The 14635-nt window shown below is 44.0% G+C and overlaps 1 protein-coding gene across 1 annotated transcript in view; it reads right to left on the bottom strand.

Annotated features, from left to right (window-relative positions):
- Positions 1-14064: 14064 nt before the first annotated feature.
- The window catches only part of TMEM65 (transmembrane protein 65), a 61240-nt gene continuing 60669 nt past the window's right edge, over positions 14065-14635 (bottom strand). The window contains exon 8 of the transcript XR_008200591.1: positions 14065-14177. The gene's annotated coding sequence lies outside the window, so the exon portion shown is untranslated. The remainder of the gene's footprint in view (positions 14178-14635) is intronic.

Raw genomic sequence — 14635 nt, 5'->3', positions numbered from 1 at the left:
GGTAGTTGGAACTGTGTCCCCCCACCCATCCAAAATTTGTATGTTGAAACCCTAATCCTCAGGACCTCAAAATGTGATTATATTTGGAAACGGGTCCTTTAAAGAGCAGTTAAAATGAGGCCAAAAGATTGAGCCTTAATCCAAACTGACTGGTGTCCACATTGGAGGAGGAAACTTGGATACAGAAAGACTCCAGGGATGCACACACATGGTAAAAAGGCCATGTGAAGATAGGAGGAGAAAATGGACATCTGTGAGCCAAGGAGGCAGACTTGAGAAGACATCAAACCTGCAGACACCCTGATCTCAGATTCCCAGCCTCTAGAACTGTGAGGAGATTCATTTCCCTTGTTTGAGCCGGTCTGTGGCACTTTGTTATGGCCGCCGGGGCTGACTAACACAGTCTATTTGCATTCCCCACTATCCAGTCACTTCTCTGACATCAACTCACGCGTTCAGATAAGCCACACTGACTCATTTCTATGGTGGCTTTGGGCACTTCTGTTTCCAGAGCCAGTTCTATTTAAGGTGTCCCTGGACAGGGGCAGAGAAGGGAGAGCCATGCACCTGAGAAGATGCTTTTCTTCCGGGTCTGTCCTTCTTCCTGAAGAGTCACCGTGGTTCCCAAAGGTGAGGCCGGAGCGGATGGTTACTTCTACGCACAGCCTGGATCTTATACGTCAGATCCTTCCGCACGTTCATTCATTGCTGCTGCTGTTTGCTGCTGCTGCTGCTGCCGCTGCCGCCGCTGCCGCCGCTGCCGCCGCTGCCGCCGCTGCCGCTGCTGCCGCTGCTGCTGCTGCTTCTAAGTCGCTTCAGTCGTGTCCGACTCTGTGCGACCCCATAGACGGCAGCCCACCAGGCTCCCCCGTCCCTGGGATTCTCCAGGCAAGAACACTGGAGTGGGTTACTATTTCCTTCTCCAATGCATGAAAGTGAAAAGTGAAAGAGAAGTTGCTCAGTCATGTCCGCCTCTAAGCGACCCCATGGACTGCAGCCCACCAGGCTCCTCCGTCCATGGGATTTTCCAGGCAAGAGTACTGAAGTGGGGTGCCATTGCCTTCTCCCATTCCTTGTCACTTCGCTGGAATGCACCGAATGCGTGAATACGTACCAAAACACTCACCAAAGGAATTCACAGTTTTCAGTCCCAGTTCCTACACTTTGCGAAATGTTTCAGCATCTGAGATTCTGTGGGGAGCTCCACAACGCAGCTGCAACCTTCAAATTCCGACTATGCTCTAAACTCCCTGGATGGGCCAGAGTGCCCATATACCACGTATTGCATTGAATAAGCTGGGGAGAGGGGATAACTGCAGAGATGACAGTGCTAACACCCTAGTAGGACCTGCACGGCTGTACAAAGAGGCCCTGGCAGAAACCGTGTCATAGACAATTATCTCCCTCCCAGCTTCACGCTGTGTGACTAACATTCCCTTTATAAACATTATTGATTTGCAGACATTTCTAAGTGAAGCATTTTCCTCCCAAAAGAAAAATAATACAAATCACCAAGGAAGGAAAAAGGCTCTGGTGAATATTAGAGCAGCTTTTTGGATCTCGATGTGTCCACTCTGGACATTGGGAAACAGCCTGCAGAGAAAAAAATGACCACATTTATATAATCATCTCTGGGAAGGGAAGCGATCTGGTGCTATGAGGTTCTGATTCTCCTCCTCTCGTTCACCTGTCTGAGCATCCGCCTTAACCGTTTCTGCTTTTACACTCAATCATGACTGTGTTCTCCTCGGGCTGCTCTCTTCATTAGGAACCACTAAGTGCATCTCTGTTTGTTCACTGATTTAGAACAATGAGTGTCTTGTTTTTAGAGTTTGTGCAAATGAGCCAGTGTAAGAATGTGCTGCAGAGGGTTGTAACCTGTGGGGTCTCAGAGGGAAGCGTCCACCTTGGGGCTTACAGGGTACATGTCTCTTCTTATAGCCTGAGATACAGGTCAGAATGCCTGTGAATCAAAGATGAAAAATACAACTGTCAATCAATCCCAGCTGCCCACTTCAGCACCTCTCAACTGCCTTTCCTGGGAATTCCTTGGTGGTCTTGTGGTTAGGATTCCACACTTCCACTGTAGGGGCACGGGTTTGATCTCTGGTCAGGGAACTAAGATCCTGCATGCTGCTCAGCACAGCCAAAAAGAAAAAAAAAAGTATCAGCTGCCTTTCCCTATATACCAAATATATGGACATCAAAATTATAATCAGAAGCTTTGCTTGAGGAGCGGAGATGCCGAGTTGGGGAGTATGTAGACTGATGCATGGTATGATACATCTACCCAAAACTACGGGTGGCCTTGGACAGCAAGGAGATCCAACCAGTCCATCCTAAAGGAAATCAGCCCTGAATATTCATTGGAAGGACTGATGCTGAAGCTGAAACTCCAATACTTTGGCCCACTGATGCGAAGGGCTGACTCATTTGAAAAGACCCTGATGTAGGGAAAGATTGAAGGCAGGGGGAGAAGGGAACGACAGAGGATGAGATGGTTGGATGGCATCACCAACTCAATGAACGTGAGCTTGAGTAAGCTCCGGGAGTTGTTGATGGACAGGGAGGCCTGGCGTTCTGCAGTCCATGGGGTTGCAAAGAGTCGGGCACGACTGAGTGACTGAACTGAACTGAACTGAACGGAACTGATGCTCATGGGGCAGCAGACACTCTCCAGCACAGTGTTTGAAAGGCTCCACTCACTCCTGGCTCTTTGACGGTTTTCTTTGTTCTGTTCTTCAACCTCATTTGCACCTTTGCTTCCCCTAGTCCTTCACCAAAACCATAAAGTACAAGTGAATAGCTTCTGCTGAGTGGATTCCAAAGACCCCTGCTTGATCTCCTCAGGATCAGGCCACTTTGCTTAGTTTCCCAGTGTCCTTGGTTTCTCATCAGCAGATTCTTGCCTGGTTTACTCCCAGTCTTCCTGAATGGTTTTTCCTGATTTGACTCCTAAACAGAAACTTTTCATCTGAGTTTCCAGGGAAACATCAAGCTCATTGCCTCCTTCCAGTCTCTCCTTCTTGCTTTCAAAAAGGCCGTTGAATGAGAGAGAACGAGATGATGCATTTGACATTCTGATTGCTGGTGCTCAGCACCATGGAGCACTCAGGAAGCACTGGTCTCCTTTCCCCCAAGTGGTGAAACGAGTTTGTAGCTCTGCATATCCAATCATGCCATCACAGGGCAAGGAGACAGATGTGCATGCCCCAGAGATCTTCCACGCAGTGATGGTGGGAATCCACACCCTAGCCCAACCCCAAACCTTAATGGGATTCAAGGTGTGGGAACACCTTGAGGGAGACTGTGGGAATGGCAGGCCAGCCATGGATATGGGTCCTCAGTGGAGGGCAGCACTGGAACTTTGCTGGCCTGACCGACAGCCAACCTGCTGGGGACAGTGATTGACTCTCCCAACTGACAATGAAGTTTTGCCCAGGTTGATCTCTAAGAAAACCTCTAGTGCAGACCTACAGAGAGGGTCAAGAACCCAACAGAAACTCAACTCTGATGTAAAGCATGTTGATGGTGAGCTTCCTTAGTGGCTCAGATGGTAAGGAATCTGCCTGCAATGCAGGAGACCCGAGTTCAACCCCTGGGTTGGGAAGATCCCCTAGAGAAGGGAATGGCAGCCCACTCCAGTATTCTTGCCTGGAGAGTTGCATGGGCAGAGGAATCTGGCAGGTTACGGTCCATGGGGGTCACAAAGAGTCGGACATGACTGAGCCACTAACAGACACACCAAGATGGTGAACATGGCTGGATACCTTAGCCTCCTGACCTCTTGAGCCAAGATAAGGCCTGATGTTCACTGCTTTGAGATGGAGCAGAGATTGTGTAAAGGAAATGGAACAGTCGGCTTTTCCTTTTTAGTAAGAAAGAAGTACCAGGAACTCCTCTCAGGGGACATTTTAGGGGGCTGGTGAGGAGGGCACCAGCCCCATTCTGCATTCTCCAAACTTCAAGTCACTCCCCGTAGACAGGGCGGAGGCAGCTGGAGAGACTAGTTGATGCGCATGATTCTGGATATTCCATCTGCAGCCTATAAGCTTGAGAAGAGGTCATCATGGCAGACGGGATGACCATCTCCTCCAGAAATGAAGACGGAGAGCTGGAGCCCAGGAGTCTTCCCAAACACTAGCAGAGAAACAGCTCTTTGTGGAGTACCTATTACATGCAGGGCATTAGCTGTGGTCCTGCGTCTGTGTGATCTCTTCTGTCTCTAGATCAACACCAGGAGCAGGTGCTTCTGTCCCCATTTTCCAGAGGGAAGATTGAGGTTCAGTGGGGATAAGTAACTGATTCATTGAGGTCATCAGCTGGTAAGTGGTTAGACCAAGATTTGGACCCCTTTCCGCTTGGCCACACTGTCAGCACCTCCAGAAAAACTTCATGACAGCATGAATTCTGTAAGATTTCCTGAACTTTATGACCTCCCTGGGCTTGTTATTTTGATTTTGGTCTCTCTGCTATCTGTGCGCCCACTATGATTAGTGGAGAATAAACAACTTTCAAACAAGAGGAGCCCATCTGCTGGTCCTTAGAGACAGCAAGGATGAGAGAAAGTTCTGGTGATCAGTGGGGACAGAGTGGGGAAAGGGGTGAGATTCTAGAGCCTTTGGAAAGACAGAAAGGGGGAGCTCCCAGGAGTCAGGCCAGGAGAAGCTATATCCCAGGGGCTCTGTGGTAAGACAGACTTGGGCTGGCTCCCAAAGACATAAATAAAGAAATCTTTAGGTAAAGAACACAGGGTCAAAGGTACACTGATAACTGGGGGCCCTGGCTATTTCATGGACTTTGGCATGACTCATATGCAAAGAGTCATTATCCTTTTTCAGAAAAAGTAGTGTTCCCTGGATTGTGACAATACCATTTTAAAAAAGCCCCTCAGGTTGCCTTTTTTTTTTTTTTTTTTAAGAATTAAAAACTTCTGTATTGAGAAAATATTTTCTCTGTGATTTGTTAAAATTTATTTATTTTAATTGGAGGCTAATTACTTTACAATATTGTGGTGGCTTTTGCCATACACTGACATGAATTAGCCATGGGTGTACACATGTCCCTCATCCTGAAGCCCCTTCCCACCTCCCTCCGCATCCCACCCGCCAGGGCTGTCCCAGTGCACCGGCTTTGAGTGCCCTGTTTCATGCATCGAACTTGGACTAGTCATCTATTTCACATGGTAATATACATGTTTCAGTGCTTTTCTCTCAAATCATCCCACCCTCTCCTTCTACAGAGTCCAAAAGACTGTTCTTTACATCTGTGTCTCTTTTGCTGTCTTGCATATAGGGCCCCTCGGGTTGATTTTATCCTATAAACACCTGGTTGGAGGCAGGGCCAAAGGAAACCACACTCAGGTAACCTTTGTCCTTTGGGTGCTCATCTCGCCTCCTCACCCAGTCTTACTTTAATTCATATGAGCCCGGAGGGCTTGGGGAGGCAGGTTTGGCAGCTAATAATGTATCTATCCCTTGGGATATGTAGTGGTAACCACCTAACCCCTGGGGTTAATCTTTGGGGCTACTGGTGTGTGGAGGCCCCAGTGCTATCAATGGGTCAGCTTTCATGGAATGCGTTCATGCCAGAGAATAACTCATCTCCGTGCTGCCCCCAACCTGGGCCCCTTAGTCAGAGATAGCCAGCATCTGGGCTCCAGCACTTTCAAGACCCCAGGGCCTTTCCTTCCCTGCCTGTCACCATTCACGATAACCCCACATTTGTCCCATCACCAAACCCTCTCTCTGTCATTACCTAACACATAAGCATGCCATCGTTTCTGATCGGTTCAAAGGTACATCCTTGACTCCTACGGTAAATTTCTTAATGTTCATGGAGTGGAGGGGAACAGGAAGGTTGCCCTAAAGATGCTTATATCCCCCATAGCCTTAGCCCAGTATCCAACACGCATTCACATCTTGGCCAACTCTGCAATTTCTCTGATCCTCAACACTGCCTTCTGAACAATGTCAGCTGCAATGTGGCCTGCTCCCTGAATTCTTTCTCATGACTTCTGTTTTCATCTAGAGTATACAGACTCTGAAAAATAAAAAGAGAAAAGCACACAGACAAAGGAACAGGCTAGGGAAATGAATCCTGGATTAAAACGAGTTCCCTTGGAACATTCCTCTCGTACATAATAATCTCACTTTGATGAACACGGCCTTATTAGGGGCACAGGTATATTTGAAAGCAGCATGGTATCTGGAGAGACCAGTTTGGAACAGTTGCTAAATTGTTAAGGTTCTTTAAAGTTTGGTCCCTACTTTTGGGACTTCCTGCCTGTCCAGTTTTTAAGACTCCATGCTTCCAGTGCAGGGGCATGAGTTCCATCCCTAGTAGAACTAAGATCCTGCATGCTGCATGGCATGGCCAAAAAAATATATACATACATATATATATATTATATACAAAATATATATACATATGTTTAACATATATTTAATATATTTAGGCTTCCCTGGTGGCTCAGAGGTTAAAGCGTCTGCCCGGAATGTGTGAGACCCGGGTTCGATCCCTGGGTCGGGAAGATCCCCTGGAGAAGGAAATGGCAACCCACTCCAGTACTCTTGCCTGGAGAATCCCATGGAGGGAGGAGCCTGCTAGGCTACAGTCCATGGGATCACAAAGAGTCGGACACGACTAAGTGACTTCAAAATATATATACATATGTTTAGCATATATTTAATATATTTATATGTATATATATTTTGTTCTTCAAATGGTATCATTTATTTCAGGTTCAGAAATACAGCTTCACATTTTCACAATAGGTACATGTGACCTTCAAGAATGATACAGGATTTAGGAACTTGCTTCAAAATTTCCATTCACAGAATCCATCCATATATCAGCATTAAGAAATCCTGAAAGTGCCAAGAAGACAGTGGAAAGTATTCTGGCTCAAATTTATTAAAGAATCTACACAAAGGGCAAGAATTTCCTTCTGTACATTGTTTCTTAATATAAAAAAGCAAAAGAGGAGTTTGGTTCATAAAAGAGAGAGAAAAGAAACATAGGCAAGCAAAACAAAAGCTATACATATGAAATTAAACACAAATCATGTAATGGTGGAATTTCTTATTGGAAGGAATCATTTTTATCAAATTGGCAACAGACAATGCAAGACATTAGACAGAATAATTTTACTGTAACTTTACATATGGTTTTCCAGTAGTCATATATAGATGTGAGAGTCAGATCATAAAGAAGGCTCAGTCAGTGCCAAAGAACTGATGCTTTTTTTTTAATCTCGGTTTTATTTATTTTTTTACTTTACAATATTGTATTGGTTTTGCCATACATCGACATGAATCCACCATGGGTGTACATGTGTTCCCCATCCTGAACCCACCTCCCACCTCCCTCCCCATCCCATCCCTCTGGGTCATCCACTGTACCAGCCCCGAGCACCCTGTATCATGCATTGAACATGGACTGGTAATTCGTTTCACATATGATAATTTATATGTTTCAGTGCCATTCTTCCATATCATCCCGCCCTCGCCCTCTCCCACAGAGTCCAAAAGACTATTCTATACATCTGTGTCTCTTTTGCTATCTCGTGTACAGAGTTATCGTTACCATCTTTCTGAATTCCATATATATACGTTAGTATATTGGTGTTTTTCTTTCTGGGTTACTTCACTCTGTATAATAGGCTCCAGTTTCATCCACCTCATTAGAACTGATTCGAATGTATTCTTTTTAATGGCTGAGTAATACTCCATTGTGTATATCTACCACAGCTTTCTTATCCATTCATCGGCTGATGGACATCTAGGTTGCTTCCATGTCCTGGCTATTATAAACAGTGCTGCAATGAACATTGGGGTACACATATCTCTTTCAATTCTGGCTTCGTTGGTGTGTATGCCCAGCAGTGGGATTGCTGGGTCATATGGCAGTTCTATTTCCAGTTTTTTAAGGAATCTCCACACTGTTCTCCATAGTGGCTGTACTAGTTTGCATTCCTACCAACAGTGTAAGAGGGTTCCCTTTTCTCCACACCCTCTCCAGCATTTATTGCTTGTGGACTTTTGGATAGCAGCCATTCTGACTGGCATGAAATGGTACCTCATTTTGTTTTTTATTTGCATTTTTCTGATAATGAGTGATGTTGAGCATCTTTTCATATGTTTGTTAGCCATCTGTATGTCTTTTTTGGAGAAATGTCTGTTTAGTTCTTTGGCCCACTTTTTGATTGGGTCATTTATTTTTCTGGAATTGAGCTGCAGGAGTTGCTTGTATATTTTTGAGATTAATTCTGTCTATTGCTTCGTTTGCTATTATTTTCTCCCATTCTGAAGGCTGTCTTTTCACCTTGCTTATAGTTTCCTTTGTTGTGCAGAACCTTTTAATTTTAATTAGGTCCCATTTATTTTTGCTTTTATTTCCAATATTCTGGGAGGTGGATCAGAGGATCCTGCTGTGGTTTATGTCAGAGTCTTGCCTATGTTTTCCTCTAGGAGTTTCTGGTCTTCCGTTTAGATCTTTAATCCATTTTGAGTTTATTTTTGTGTATGGTATTAGAAAGTGATCTAGTTTCACTCTTTTACAAGTGGTTGACCAGTTTCCCCAGCTTCTGAACTGTGGGGCTGGAAAAGACTCTTGAGAGTCCTTTGGATGCCAAGGAGATCAGACCAGTCAATCCTAAGGGAAATCAACTCTGAATATTCATTGGAAGGACTGATGCTGAAACTGAAGCTCCAGTACTTTGCCACCTGGTGTGAAGAGCCAACTCATTAGAAAAGACCCTGATGCTGGGAAAGACTGAGGGCAAGAGGAGAAGAGGGCAACAGAGGATGAGATAGTTGGATGGCATCACTGACTAAATAGACATGAATCTGAGCAAACTCTGGGAGATAGTGAAGGACAGGGAAGCCTGGCATGCTGTAGTTCATAGGGTCACAAAGAGTTAGACACTGAGTGACTGAACAACAACAATAACAATTTTAAATATACTATTATAAATATTACATATATATTTAAATAGACATATATATTATATGTGTGTGTGTGTATATATATATATATAGTTCCAACTTTCATTTCTGTCTGAGCCTCTGTTCTTCTACCTTCTTCTGTCTCTGGGCCCAGACTGAACTCCACAGGAGAGGCAGCTTGTGGGATGGGAAGAGAATGATCTTTGGGGTCTGAGAGGGATGGGTCTAAATTCCACCTCTGTGTCCTAGGAGTGATGGCTTTCCTTGCAGGGCTTCTGCCATGATTAAAGAGACGTATGTGTATGCTGGTGCACATAGTAGGTGCTCAATACATGGAAATGGTTTCTTTTGATTCATATCATCGTTCCTAGTTCATATCATTGTGAACCCTGACGATATCTGGCTGTCACAGCAGCTTCTGCCCTGGATGAAAGGCCATCTCTGCTGGTCCATTCAGTCCTAAGGTAACTGATACCTCTTCAAGGAAACAGTCCCTGATTTTCAAGTCAAATGAGACATCACACATGGAAATATGACCACGTAGTTCACCTCCTCCAAACCAGTGACTCTCCATTGCTTAGAGAACAAACTCTAATCTCTTTAGTGAGAACAACAAGGCTCTTTATGATTTAACCTTTGTCCCCAGCCCTTCCTCAAACTCCACCCTCCTTTTACTTCCAATCTTATGCACCCACTGTGACTTTCTGAATACAGCAAGCTCTCTCAAACTTCTCACTTACAAAATGCTTTTACATTTTTATATCTGAAAAGCAGTACTTTTTGTAATTCATTTGGCTGCAATACTTGAATTAATGTAAGTCTATTTATAGACTTTATTTATCCTATTCATGTTTTACAGCAGAACTAACAATGTGTTTGATTTGAGAGTGCTGTTCCAGCTACCTCTGGGGGTGTCAAGTAATGCATGAGATAGTCTGAATTCTAGAACACATCTGGCTCCAAGAGTTTGGCTTAAGGAATTATATTCTGGGGCTTCTCTGGTGGCTCATATGGTAAAGAATCTGCCTGAAATGCAGGAGACCTGGGTTTGATCCCTGGGTTGGGAAGATCTCCTGGAGAAGAAAATGGCAACCCACTCCAGTAATCTTGCCTGGGAAATCCCATGGACAGAGGAGCCTAGCGGGCTACAGTCCATGGGGTTGCAAAGACTCAGACAATATTCTAGGAGATCCTAAATTATAGTCATATGTATGCCACTTTCATGATTTTTGTCATATCCTTACTATTCATTTATATATTTTTAAGTGATAACTTTTAACTTCATTTTTCAAATGAATATTTAAAAATATACACAGTAAATTAAATATCTAACTACACATTTAAAACGTTTGCCTACCCTGCAAAACATCCTGCATATTATAGTGACGGAACACACCCCACACTTTAGGCAACGGTGATCTTGAACCAGCACAACCCATTAGCTCTTGAATTTCTGGAAGACAAGGGACAAGGGTGACATCTGTGGAGTTCAAACTCATCTTTGAAGTTCTCAATTATCATAAATATCCAGCAGCTTGATTCCACCGAGTACTGGCTGTACTCCTGCTGTGTGCAGTAATTTTGATCACATCAACTGTGAAGTTATATTGAAAAACCACAGAACGGCCAGCAAAGCTGGCAGATGACTCTTAACTTCCCAACAGCTTACATGGGATGAGTTATTTTTGTGTGTATTTGGTTGATTCCGTTTTTTTGGACTGTGCTGGGTCTTCGTTGCTTTGCACGGGCTTTCTTTCTCTAATTGCGGTGAGCAGGGCTACCCTTCGTTGCGGTGCAAGGCTTCTCATTGCAGTGGCTTCTCTTGCTGTGGAGCATGGGCTCTAGAGCACAGGCTCAGTAGATGTGGCACACGGGCTGAGTCGCTCCACCGCACATAGAACTTTCCTGGATCAGGGATTAAACCCATATTCCCTGCATTAGCATGTGGATTCTTAATCGCTGTGCTGCCAGGGAAGTCCTGATTACATTTTTTGTTTAAAATAAAATTTTTAAAAAAAATTTTATTCTATTAAGGCAATATTGATTTATAACATTATATGTTTCATGTATTACATGACATTTCTATTTCTGTGTACCATATAACGTGCTTACCACCAAAGATTTTGTATCCATTGGTCACTGTACAGCTGATCCCCTTTATCCATTTTGCCCCCCTCCCTCCCCACTTTAGAAAAGCCTAAGTATCCATCAACAGACCAGTAGATAAAGAAGATGTAGTGTGTGTATAATATACACACAATACAACTCAGCCAACAAAAAACGAAATTTTGTGACAACGTGGATGGACTTTGAGTGTATCGTGCTAAGTGACTTAAGACAGAGGAGGAAAGGCAAGTGCTGTTTGGTTTCACTGATATGTGGAATTTACAAAACTAATAAACAATAAATAAGTGAACAACCTAAACCAAACAAAAACACAGAGAAACGAGTTGTACTGAATTTTTTAACATTTTTGCCCAATTCTCACTTCCACCAGCAGTATAGACAGTACTTTAGATAGTAATTTAAAACAAAACGCCTGCCTGAGTTGAGAGGTTTGCCTGTCTCATCTGGTGGCTCAGATGGTAAAGAATCTGCCTGCAATGTGGAAGACCCGGGTTAGATCCCTGGGTCGGGAAGATGCCCTGGAGAAGGGAATGACAACCCACTCCAGTATTCTTGCCTGGAGAATCCCATGAACAGAGGAGCCTGGTGGGCTACAGTCCATGGGATCGCAAAGAGTCAGACACAACTGTACAGCTAACACTCACCAGTCACAGGCAGAGCTGAGAGTAAATACAGGTGCCTGAGGCTGATCTGGGGTCTCCTTGGCCATGTTGTGGGGTCTTATCAAGCCACAGTCTTGGCTGCTCATGGCACTGCCTGTGGCTGCTTTCTGCTTCTTCTGTTAATACTCACAAAAGCTGCTGGGTTTTCATAAAACCAGCCTGCTCTCATCTAAAATACCCACCTCATGACTTAGCTATTATCCTTTGCCAGTTCTCCGTGAAAAGCTCTGTAATGGTTGAATGGCTCTAACAAGGCCTTCAGAGGTTTTGAGAATCTTCAGAATGGACGGAGAAGATCATGTGATGGTTTTAGTATTTCCACAAAGTTAGGGGAATAGCAGTTTGTGGAAACCGGGCCAGGGCCCAGATCATCCGTTCCAATTCCATGTATAATAGCGAATTTAGACTTTGGTAAGTATTTCTGTAAAACCACGCTTTCTGGAGGAGTCAAGAATTTCCCAAATTATCTAAGCAAGTTAAGGACAATCAGAGGATTTTTTCCTCTTTTTTCCCCAGAATTAATCATTAATAGTCCCAGTTTCCCTCTTTCATTTCCCCCATATGTAAGGTCATGAATAGGAAATTATGCTGAGGGTCAGGAGGCCTGGGTCCTAAGTTCTACTCTGATACTAAATGGCCATTCTCCCATCTGTAACCTACAGAGGTTTGCTCTAAGGAGTGAGCCTGTGGTGTAATATGGAAACCTAGGTCCTAGGGTCAAGCAGACCTTGTATTAATCCCTGCTCTGTCTCTTGGACCAGTTATTTAATTTCTCTGAGCCCCACTTCCTTCATTTATAAAACCTGTTTTAAAAGTATTAGTGAAGATTAAAGAATAAAATGGATACAAAACAATGAGCACAACCTTGATACAAAGCAATAGGTAGATAAACGGTGTGTGCTTAATTGCTCAGTCACATCCAACTCTTTGTGACCTCATGGATGGTAGCCCACCAGGCTCCTCTAGCCATGGAATTTTCCAGGCAAGAATACTGGAGAGGGTTGCCATTTCCTACTCCGGGGATCTTCCCCACCCAGGGATTGAACCAGTATTTCCTGGGTTTCCTGTATCTCATGCATTGGCAGGCAGATTCTTTACCACTATGCAACCCGGCTATTGTAATTGCTGTCAGTTTGGATAATCTGGGGCTTCCACTGGACTGTATGAACATAACTAATGAATAGCTCTTGCCTTCAATAACGATGGATTTATTGCCCAGAACAGGAAGACTGTGGAAACACCATGCAGCTGACAGATAAGCTCCTCACAATTCAATTATCAAATGCATGAATTTTTCTAGCTTTGATGAGTTATTTACAGTGTGCCTTGAAAAAAAAAAAGTCAACCAGCACACCTTTAAATATGGCCAGTTCTTGACTGTTAGTGGAAAAGCAAATCAGAGCAAGTGGGTATAAATAACATCAACAAATAATTATTATTTTAGCCTGTGCCTTTGACTTTAGGACAGGACATTTTACCCAAATGTGTCCCCCTGATTTGAGTTTCACCAAATACCATCCAGGCTCTTCCTTTGCTGGAGGGAATCAGCCCAAAGTAGTAAGAGGACAGAGGAAACTGGAGGAACCCAGATTGTATTTTGTAAAATGGAGTCACCTGACATATTGCATCAGGGTCACCAGGGTTGTTAAAATGCAGATATCCCAGCCTCAAAATAAATGAGACTATGTGGATTGGGGATTGAAAGTACACCTCTCTAACTAGCACTTCTGATGCAACCAGAACTTTGAAAACCACTGATCACAGGCCAAGTGTAACCATGCCATTATTGCCCCATATTACTCATGTGTCATCTCAGTAGGATTTCTCCATGTCTCCAGTAGAAATACATGGTCTAGAAGGAGCAAAACATAAGCAAACAAACCATAAATAATAGAGATAAAAACAAAATATGGGGGTGGGAGAGGTCAGCCTGTTGGGAACACAGAGGACAGTTGTCAAGCAGTTCTCTACCCAGTGGAAGCTTCGCCTGCACTTTTTCCAGGGGGATAAAGTGGGTAGAGTGTACCACCATCAAAAAGATTCTGACTAGCTGAAGACTCAGATGATGGTTAGAATTTTAGCAATAAGCTATTTTTAATTAAGGTAAAAGCAAAACAAAACAAAAAACTCCAAAACCTCCCATGATAGATGGATTTGTGGCAGGACAAGAGAAAACATTAGACTGAGAATTCAGGAAAGACCTCTCTGAGAATCTGGGGCTGAGGTCTGAATATTGAGAAGGGTCCAGTCCTGTAAGCACATCGAAGAGGCGTTTTCCCCAGAGGAAACGGCATGACAAAGACTGAGGTGAAAAGTCTGCTGAGTGTGAGACATAGAAAGAAGGCCAATGTGGCGGAAGCATCAAGAGTGAGGGGAAGAGCAGCATGAGACAGTGTTGAAGAGGGAGTCAGTGGCAGGTCATGAAGCAGACGGTCCGTGTCTGGAAGAAAAAATCAGGAATCACAGTCAGTGCATAGCGTGAAGAACAAATCCAAACTGTCAAGGACGCTACATCATGAAGTCCTCTTCGCTTAAAAGAAAGATGAAGATATAAGCCTTTATGTCTCTCTTCATTTACCCACTTGCTTGTGTATGTACTAAGCCAAATTTATATGTTTAAAAAGTGAGTGGAGCATAGAGGGTGATGGATGAATTGGGGACAGGGCACAGAAGCAGGAAGAATAACATGAACAAGGCAGAGAGATGTGAGAGCCCCTAGTATATCTGAATGCAATGATTCTTAGGAGCTTCCCAGGTGGCACAGTGGTAAAGAATCTGCCTGCCAGTGCAGAAGATGCAAGAAACACTGGTTCGATCCCTGGGTCGGTAAGATCCCTTGGAGGTGGAAATGGCAACCCACTCCAGTTTTCTTGCCTGGAAAATTCCATGGACAGAGGA

This window comes from Budorcas taxicolor, chromosome 14 (genome assembly GCF_023091745.1).
Source record: "Budorcas taxicolor isolate Tak-1 chromosome 14, Takin1.1, whole genome shotgun sequence".
NCBI lineage: Eukaryota > Metazoa > Chordata > Mammalia > Artiodactyla > Bovidae > Budorcas > Budorcas taxicolor.
This window is presented reverse-complemented; position numbering and strand designations above follow the sequence as displayed.